This window comes from Panicum virgatum, chromosome 3K, assembly GCF_016808335.1.
Source record: "Panicum virgatum strain AP13 chromosome 3K, P.virgatum_v5, whole genome shotgun sequence".
Taxonomy (NCBI): domain Eukaryota; kingdom Viridiplantae; phylum Streptophyta; class Magnoliopsida; order Poales; family Poaceae; genus Panicum; species Panicum virgatum.
The window spans coordinates 20,023,212-20,033,962 of record NC_053138.1 but is presented as its reverse complement, the minus strand read 5'-3'; positions in this window follow the sequence as shown (position 1 = coordinate 20,033,962).

The window sequence follows — 10,751 nt, the reverse complement described above, 5'->3', positions numbered from 1 at the left end:
TCATGCAAGTAGATCACTCTAGTTACTTCATCTTTTTGTACAGAACGTTTAATATGGGTTCTGGTGCTACAAATTTTATGAGAGAAACTTCATAGTATCTACTCAGCACTGAAATTTTTCCAGATTTTATTCACTTATGTAACTGAGGTAATAAAAAGAACAAAAACAGCAAGCTTTTAAATAAGATTAATTCTACAGAGAGTTTTACTAGGGATATGGCTCTCAAATTTTTACCAGAGACTAGCCATGAGTTAAACATACTCCAGAAAATTTTTCAAGATTTAACTCACTATGATAAATTAGTTATTCAGTGAACTTAGCATGAGTTTGCATAAATTTCTCAAGGTGCATTTAACCAGTATTGCTTATGAACTTTTTATTACAGGTAGAGCATACTCTAGACAAGATCGTGCCCAAAAATAATGATCAGAAACATTGTAGATTACTCAGAACAAAAATAGTAAATCTAGCCCTAAGATGCCATCATTTTACTGTGATCTTAAAATTCCCTTAATGACAACATATCCAAAAAATCAAGGTCATTTGATGGGCATAACTTCATGAACATGCATAAGGTGGTTTTCTTATTCTTTTCCCTAGATTAAATTCGGTTGAGTTTCTGCAAATGTGAATGTTACAAAATTTGTAGATCTTGTTACAAGGAATCCAGATCAGTTGAGTTTGCATTTTTCCGATTTTTCTGTGATTTGTTTCGCATTTTAGGAGTTCACTGGTATACACTGAAAAACTTGCAGAAACACCCTTAAACGAAAAAACAATTTACAACCGGGTCCTTCGCCGGCCTTCTCCGCCGTGGCATCTTGCCGGTGGTGTTCTGCGGTGCAGGGCTTACCGGGGCTGCCACGGGGAGGCGCGTGGGAGAGAAAGGTTCGAGGAACACCTACCCTGGTCGACGTTCGAGCGTTTGGTGCACGGGTTCAAGCTCGTCGGCGGCAATGGCGGGTCGGTTGTTCGGTTCGCCGGCGCTGGAGGTGAAGGAGGGCTCGGGGTAGAGAAACAGGGCGCGCACGAGCACCGCGTGAGCTCGTGGAAGCTTCTGGGGTAGCTGTTGTGCTCAGTCTCCTTCGGAGCTGGCCGGTCCGCGGGGAGCCTGAGCTCGCCGGCGGCGGCGCAAAAGGGGAACGGCGTCGGGAGGAGGTTTGGGTTCGATTCCGCGCGCGTGGAGCGTATCTAGGAGGTGGCGAAGCTATTGCGGTGGTCGGAGGGGGCAATGTGGGGCTGGGCTAGCCGGTCCGCGCGAGCTGGATCTCGGCGGCCATGGCGGAGCGGCGGGAGGAAGAAGGAGGAGAAGGGGCGCGACGGTGGAGCTCTGGGGGTCTTTATAGGCCAAGGAGCTCCTGGGCGAGGGATGTAGCGACTGGGGGAGGTCGATTTGGGTCGGGGGCGCACGACGGCGAGCGGGCGGAGCTGCAACGGCGCGGCGCAGGGCGGGGGGGTGTCGTGGCGGCTCGGGGAGCGGCCTGGGACGCGTGTGCGCGTGAGGAGGTGCCAAGGGGCGGGCCAGGTGGCGCTGGGGGACTTCCTGGGTCCATTTGGCCGCGGGCGCGCGGTGGATGAAGTCCACCGGCGGCGTACGGCGGGCGGCGGGCGAAACAGAGCCAGCCGGGAGAGAGATGGAGATGGGGGCTCTTTTGCGATTTCTGAAAATTCCAGGGACCTCTCGGTAAACTGAAATTATCTCCTATTTGGAGGACTCAAAAGGAAAAGTGTTGAATACCACTTTTGTATAACTTTTCAAGATCTACAACTTTCGTGTTATGCAAATTTTCATTTGAAACTCATATTTTGAACTATTGGTACATTTGCATATTTGCACGAAAGGGCTTTAGTTTTATTCAGTTTTTGACTTGATTTTGGCTGAAGTTCAATTGAACACATGTCAATTGAAACACCTCTCATGAGCCAACAAAAATTTTGTGCACATTTTTGAAGTAGCTTTTCACTCCTTTTTCTTTTTCCTTTAATTTCTTTTGTATGATTTGTCTTTTATTTGATCCTTTCTCTTTGAATTAATTTCTCAAATTTTTCTTTTTAACTTTAACTAAGGTACATTGATTTTGTGCTAACACCTAAGGTGTTACACAAACGTAGCACCTGAAAACAAAGTTGAGCCACAAGCAAGGCTGAGTATACTAATACTCAGCAAGACTTACCCGACTATGGGTATACTTAGCCCACTACCTAGACATGCAAGGCTTTTGGCTGGAGGGGTTTGTTTCGCCGAAAAGCAACTAAGAGTAAATCCTTAATTTCCAATTTTAGCTTCAAAATTCTTGTTCAATTGACCATTCTAAGTAAGCATCTATTCAATAGCATACAAGGTGGGAAACAATTATTTTTCATCATTCAACCATATTCCTCATCATCATTGTTCCACTTCTTACTCTATATGACAAAAGGGTTAAGCAGTCTCAATATCCACGAGAAACAGACGATTCGAATCGAATTTGTTAACCTGGCCAGGCAGACCTAAACACACGCATGGGGAATGAGGTCACCCACGCGACTTTTCCGCTTTTTCCCCGGGCATGGAACAGGCCCACCGCCCTAGGGTGCCCTGCACCCGTGCGTGAACAAAGACCAGACAGTGGGGAGTATGTTCCACGGCTGGTTCCATCATGTACTTAAGCTTACCGATTACCATATTCTCGGCATGTGGTTAGTACGTTCAAACGCTTAACCACCACTACCACACACTGCGGCCTTAACATTTTTCACTAAACAGACGGGGCATCCACAAGTACCATAGCCCCGCCCATGGACCTTATGATTGCAGCATGTAGTAGACATTCAACTCCTATAAGCTCGTGAGTGACAGGAAATCACTCGACTTCTACCGAATCATTAGCATAGCTATCTAGCGACCTACACGTACTAGTGTTCAAACATAGGTACCTAGGATCATGCAACTAAGGTTTCAATCAACTCCTGTAAACTTAAATGCACAAGTATATAGAAACAATAAGTGGCATAATGTTGAAAATAGTAGGTCATGCTCCGGGGCTTGCCTTCCTGAGTGTAACTAGCCTTGGGCTCTTCCGAAACTTGGTTCGGGTCTTCAGTGGCTTTAGTTAAATTCACTTGAGCTTCACGCTGCTCACTCTCGGACTCCGGCACCAGCTCGTATGTACCGTCGGCGAGAGCAGTCAAATCTATATGAGATGCATATGGTGAGTTGTTTTTGTTGGAAAAGAAACATCAAGCACTCCGCTACAAGGTTGCACTCTAACAAGCTCAAATAAAGTTGTACAACAATTTAGTTATAACTCATTGGGGCAGTCGTTTATTGGGTTTAACTTAAACTGACTAACCTCATCAAGTAAGTGAGGGTTTTGTTATTTTTAGGAATGATTATTTTCAAGTGCAAGCATGGAATATTCAAAACAGATGATAGGTATAGTTTCTGACAATGGAATTTTTATGGAGATCCAATTAACTAAGTACAAACCTACCATAAAATTTTCAGTTATTTTCATTGAGCATATTAATTAGTAAAAATATATTAAACAGCTACTGCTAGGATAAAGATTCATTTATACAGAACAAACCCTACAAGTAAAGATGCTACAATTTTTACTGAGTGCTTCTAAACTTATGGTAAGTCTACTGTAAAATTTTCAGATTTAAAGGAGCAAGTAACAGAGCATGATAAATAGGACAAAATAATACTACATTAATCAGGTTTAAATCCTACAAATAGATATAGCAAGTTCCAGAGCCTCATATTTTACCAGCATGGTTCTATACTCAATGTTAACCCATAGAAAAATTATTAGAATTTTACATGTGCAGAAGCTATTTTTCTTGAATTAGCACATTTACTCATGCTATTAATTTGTGGGGCCAGTTACACTTAACTAAAAAGTTCCAAAAATTTTCTACCGTAATTATACCATGGCATAGATATACTATAGAATTTGCAGCTGAAGAAACATAGCATAACAACTTGAATAAATAAATCTACTTAACCTAGGCATAAAGCAAGACCTAAAACATCTATAGCTAGGCATGATAACTGACTATGAAACTTTTACACAAAGCTACACTTCTAGTGTCTAACTCACTGGCCAAAGATGACTACTAGAACATGCATAGAACTTGAGATACAATAAAAGCTACCTATTCTTTGTATTTTAAATAAAGCAAAAACTATTGAGCAAATGAAAAAGTGCATGTAACAAAAGTTGTAGATCTCTTTGCAAAGATTCCATAACAGTTGAGTTTGCATTTTTACGATTTTTCTATGATTTATAACCGAATTTAAAAATTTGCTGTTTTTGAAAACAATAGAAAAAGAAAACAAAACTTTGCAGTTGGGCCCCTGGAAGATTAAAATAAATTTCAGAATGGCCCCTGGCCAGAGTTGAGCAGGGGAGGCAGCTTGGCCGGCCAGAATCCGGCGATTCTGGTCGCCGGCGGCGAGGGAGGGGAGGGGGACAGTACGAGGAGGGCGAGAGGAACCTTGGGACACTCTCGGTTGGGCTCGGGGTGGCCGGAGCAGGCACGCCGGCGGCGCACAGGGAGCGGCGGCGGCGGCGCACAGGGAGCGGCGGCGGCGGCGCACAGGGAGCGGCGGCGGAGGCTGCAGCGGGCGGCGGCGGTCCGGTGGCTTGGGGGCGGTGGAGGGGTCGGGGAGCTTCATGGAAGCGAGGAGAAGATAGCTAGGGGGTTAATTGGAGGCGAGGAAGTGCGGGGAAGGGGGCTCCACGATGGGGTGGTGCTCGGCGGCGGCAATGGCGTGGGCGGTGGCGTTCCAGGGCGCAGGGAGGGGAGTGGGGGCTTGGATTGGGGTGTAATGGAGACGGGAGGAGCGGGAACACGGGGTAGCGAAATAAATAGGGAGGAGAGGGGCTGCAGAGGGGAGCTCACGGCGACCCGCTAGGGGGCGGCCATGGCGGATGGCGGGTGGCGTTCCTCGGCAAGGGAGAGGAGGAGAGGCTCTGGGAGAGGGAGGGAAGTGGAGTGGGGCGCGGGCAGGGAGGCCGGGCAACTCGGATAGGGAGCCGGGCAGGGACTAGCCAAGGCGGCGAGCGGCGGGCTCGGCGCCGAGTGTTTGTCATCGAAAGACGGTCGAGAATCAGGCGCGTGCGCGTGCTCGATGGAGCAGCAAGTCAGCGGCGGTGCAGGCGATCATGGCAGCAGTGGTGCGTGCTTGATGGGGCATCATGGCCGGGCAGCGAGCAGGCGAGGTGTGCGTGCGCAGCGACGATGCAGCAGCGGCAGGCGGCAGCGTAGCGCTCTGCTCTGCTCTCGAGTGCCGGGAGTGAAAGAAGAGAGAGAGAGAGAGCAGAGAGAGACGAGGGAGTCAACGAGTTTGACTCCAAATTGCCAAAATTTTCAATTGGAACGTGAAAAAGTTTGAATACAAAAGTTGTTCAAAAATTCAAAAGCCTACAACTTTCATTTCAGGCACAAACTCATTTGAAGCCTAGTTAAAGAGTTAAATTTAAATTCTTGAGGAAAAATACATTATTGCCCTATTCGAGTTTGAATTCAATTTTTTCTTTAATTTTTGTGTAGCAACTCGAAAATCCTTGAACACAAAAGTTTTTCAACATTTAAAACTCTACAACTTTGGTTTTGGGCAAAATTTTATTGAGCTATGTTTTAGAAATTATTTCCAAAGCATATTTGTTTAAAATTTGAATGATAGTTAAAATCTTCGAAAATTGTGATTTGAATGACTCGTCATTTCATGTGCAAAATTTTATTTTCTCCCTTTGACTTCAACTACACTTTGGTTTGTCATGACGTTAGTGAGATGCCTATTCAATTTCATATGCAAACTTGCATCACTTTAAAAGTTATTTAAAGTTTTCGACCTATGCACATATACACATAGACACACAGACATTCAGGCATTTGTTTCAAAGTTTACTGGTTAATGATGTATGATTTGGTGCTAACAACCCTGGATTATAATTAAATATCTGGGCTGTCACAGCCACGGTCCCGCCGCCGCCGCCGCCTCCCCTGTTGCCACCTGTGGTGCCGCCGCCGCCTCCTCCCTTGCAGGTGCCATGCACAGCGAGTCGAGCGCGTCGGCCTCGAATCCGAGCAGTCAGCTCCCACTCATCTGGTGCACGGAATGCGGAGGGGCCAGAGTCATGGTGCGCCGGTCGCGGAAGGAGTGGAGCAAAGGGCGACTCTTCTTTTGCTGTCCGTTCTACAAGGTGAGTGATCTTTCCTCGGTAATGCAGAATTGAGGTGGACGCTGTGCTTGTTGAGTTATCGCCATGTAGATGGATGGCTCCGGCTGTCCATTTTGGTACTGGGAAAAGGATTACATCAAGGTGCTGGAGCAGAAGAGAATCCTTGGTCATGGTGGCACGATGCAGGCACAAGTTGAAGATGGTGGCAGCGCTATGGGCCGGATTGGATTGCAAACAGAAGGAAGTGAAGGTGGCAAAGAGGTGGTGAATTGGATGAAGATTCTGTGCATTGTTAGTGTTTGTGTGATGTTAGTGCAGGTGCTGAACTTGTTTGTTACCCTCATGAAGTGAAAGAAACAAGTTCTGGTAACCTTGTGTCCTAGTAATGGCAGGTGTTTGGAAATGTATCCCAGAATCAGTAGCATGTGTACTCTATATGTAGCTATGTATGCAGTGCAATGTATGAACTCTATGGTCAGCTAATGAAATATCTTTGCAATGTCATTCATTGTCTCATGAATTGAGAGCACACAGTGAACCAGATTAAGCATCCATTCATTGTAGCTTGCAATCTGTCATTGATTTCAGATTTTGGACCATACTGTGTACCTTACTGTCAGAGTTTGGACATCAAAATAGTAGATGTGAGCATATCCTATCCTAGCTTTCCCATAGAGTTCTTTTCCATATGATGTACACAAAAGACAACTATGTGCTATACAAAAGCTTCATAGAGGCGTAGACAAAAGCTTGCATCCTGGCTGTACAAAAGTATTGTCTGAACTAATTGCCTAATCCTTCCTTCCCGCAACTGTTTTCTTCTTCCTTCCTGCTGGTGGCTGCTTCTTCTTCTTCTTCTTTTCTGGTGCAGGGTTCTTTCTTGCCTTCTTGGTCATCTTAGCTCTGCCTTCTTTGGTTGCTGTGGTGGGTCTTAGTGCAGGTAGGTTGGACTGGATGAAGTCACAGTCTATAAGAGGTTCTGCTCTTTCACCAACTCTGCTTGTTTGTGTTGGCTGCAAAAAAAATGGTCATCAAGAAATGTGTTAGACAATTTGGTTACCAGTTGTGTTAGAGCATGATTGCTTACCAGTTCACTCATCTGAGCTGCCATTGGGTTAGGAATTTGTTCCTGGATTGGCATTGCATCTACGTACCTGAGGTTGTGCACTTCCTACAATATTGAAAACAGATGTAGTGATAAGTTTGGATAACATGACACCAGAAATGGTGGGAGGTATGCTAATACATGAATCAACACATGGTCTTCAGCATTGTCTGTTTGTGCTGGTGTAGCCTTCCTCTTCAGCAGTTGCTTTGGCGTAAGACCAACCCTTTTCAGAGAGCACCCTGCAATGTTGTGGCCAGATTCCTTGCAGTGTGAACAATGCATCTCCACTCCATGCCTTGTCATCTTGGACCCCTCTTTTTCTTGAACTTCATGAGGCAGCTTTCTCCTTGACTTTCTTGGCCTCCCAACCTTCTTCTCATACACTGGAGGCAGAACTTTTGGGGCACCAACAACATTAAACCAAGTACTCTTATCTGCACATGGCCATATGTTGAAACCATAAGCAGTAGCAAATGCCTCAACAGAGTAGCATTTAGGCACAACTGATTCTGTGGGTATTCTTTCATGCCTCAAGCAAGAGATTGCATGGGTGCATGGTAATCCTGTCAGATCCCACCTCCTACAGTCACAGTGTCTACCAATAATGTCTACAATGTACTGAAAGTCACCATATTGCACCTCAAAAACACCTTCACCAGCTGGAACTGCATAGCAAGTGTTGGCAAACAGTGCATTCTTAAGCAGCTTCTTCCTTATTTTGGGACACACATTACCAGAGTCACTCCATTTCTCAAGCATCTCTTTCTATTTATTGTAGTGCCTGGTCATGAGCTGTCCCTTAATTCTTTGCAGCATACTAAGAATTGGCAACTCTCTGGCTTCTAGGATGTACTTGTTGAATACTTCACAATTGTTGTTTAGGAGAATGTCACACTTGGGATACTCATTGAAGAAAGCCCTCACCCAAGTGTTAGGTGGCATCTGTTCCAACCAATCATAGGCATATCTATCCAGAGTCTTCATTAATTCCATATTCATGTTCCACTTCCTTACAGAACTGGATCTAGCACATGCCCACAACTGGTTCTTGAGATTCTCCCCTTTGAAGTGCATTTGGAAGTTTTGGTAAAGGTGCCTCACACAGAATCTATGCTCAGCCTCTGGAAATACTTGCTGCACAGCAGGAATTAGCCCCTTTTGTTTGTCTGTCATTATTGTCCAAGGGTAGGTGTTATCTATGCCCAGATCTTCCTTAAGTTTCTGCAAGAACCATTTCCAGATTGCTAGAGACTCCACCTCAACAACAGCAATTGCTATTGGGTATATGCAATCATTTGGATCCATGCCAACAGCAGTAAGGAGCTGTCCACCAAACTTGGTCTTTATGTGGCATCCATCCAAGCAAATGATTGGCCTACAAGCACTAAGAAACCCCCTCTTGCAAGCATTCAAGGACATGTAACATGTACTGAAATGGCCTTCACTCAGGTTCAGAGTAAATATGGTTCCAGGATTAGTCCTCCTCAATTCACAGCCATAATTTCAGAGCTCATTGTACTGTTCTACCTCATCACCATATATTTTGTTCAGTGCCATCCTCCTTGCTCTCCAAAGCTTGGTCCTTGAGGGTGTCAAATTCCAGTCTTTCATGACAGTTTTGGCAAAATTAGTCAAGTTCATCTTCTCATCAGCTCTTAAAGTCTCCAAATACTTCTCTGACAGCCATCTAGCAGTGCATCTCTTGAGAACCCACTCTCTCTAACAGTTATGAGTTCCACAATAGGTCTTCACCATGAAAGCTTTAGCCCTGCTGTCAAAGGATGCATACATGTTCCATGGACACCCATCTGCACAGTGTGCTCTAACCCTCCTCTTATCATTCCTTGGCATCTTTATTTCGACCCTTTCCCTCAAACTGTATTCTGTGATAGCTTTCCTCAACATCTCAACAGAAGGAAACAACATCCCCACCTTAAAAATAGGATTTTCCATGTCTTCTTCCTTAAAGGTTTTGAACTTCAAGTTCAATCCTTTCCCATGAGATGACTCTGGTAGCTCCAATTCATCATCTGTTGAATCATAATCCAGGTCTGCATCATACACCATTACATCTTCAGTGCCTATCTTCTTACCCTTTCCTGTACCATCATCAATGTACTCCTCCACCACACTATCAACAAAAAGGTCATCATCCTCATCTTCAACCTCATAGTCACTATCCACAAAGTCAGAGTCTTCCTCATCATCACTTTCAGGCTCACTTTCTGCCACTTGGTCATCCAAACTGGACTTAAGGTTCTTGTAAAATGCTGGGAGTTTCTCACCCTCCTTCTTCTCTACATAAATAGACTTTTTGGGACTGATCACCTTTGGTAGTACAGCAATTAGATCCAGCACAATATCATCATAAGCTTTTGCAACTTGATTCTGGTGATCAAAGTACAATACAAAGTTCTTAACCTTATGAGTTATCTGCCTCATCACTATTGTTTCTTCATCTGAGCTCACAATCTGTCGCGGGCTTTTGGGGGTGCCCACAGCCGGGTGGCAGAACGCACCCGCCTTTTCCCTGAGGGGGAGTACTCGGGGGAGTGCTAGGCTATTAGGTCGATCTAGCCTCGGGGCAAGAACGCAAGAACACACGGATTTAGAGTGGTTCGGAATGTCGTGGTGCTACAAACCACAGCCGGGTGGCGGAAGGCACCCGCCTAAGCCCAGAGGGTGTGTACTCAGGGGTTAGCTAGTCCTAGTTCGATCTCGCTCAAGAACACGATGAACACAGCGGGATTAGAGTGGTTCGGGCCGCCGGAGCCTAATATCCTACGTCCACTGTGTGTTGTATTGTCTTGCCTCGAGAGAGTTCGCGAGAGCTTGTGTGTGTCTGGAGAGCCCCCCTCTGTACAGCGAGCGCCCCCTTTTATATCTCAAAGGGGGCGCGTACATGGCCGTTGGGACCCCGACAGGTGGGCCCAACGATGCAGTACAAGTTAACGTACTGTTCATAATCATGGAGTCGCAGGCGAAGGAGATCCCTCTTCTGGATTCCATTGCCTGCTCCCGGAATCCTCCGTCCGGCGTGTCCAGGCGCTGTCTTGTCGGAGCGGCGTCAGGCATAGCTAGTGGCGTTGCCTGCCACATAGCTGAACGGGCCGCGTAGCTTGCGGCGTAGGAGGTATGATGGAAAAGTGTCGTGCCGTTGTATCCAATTAATGCGGCAGACGGGCTCTGCGCGGGTGCGGCACAGGCGGCTACACTGTGTACCTTGGTAATACGCGGTGCACAGTGAGGCCTGACAAAGGCTGTCCCGCGTGCTGTGGCGATAGAGCACGCCTCAACCATCTGCATTAAATGCGGTGGGTGCGCGAGTCTTCCAGCGGAAGACTTGCGCACGAGTCCGCGCCCGTGCCTCCGGGCCACGTGGCGGCTCCGGACCTCCACGCGGTAAGGGAGGTCCGGATGGAGGCAGGAGGTCCCGGACCCCTATGGGGGGTCCGAGGCCTCGGCTGTCA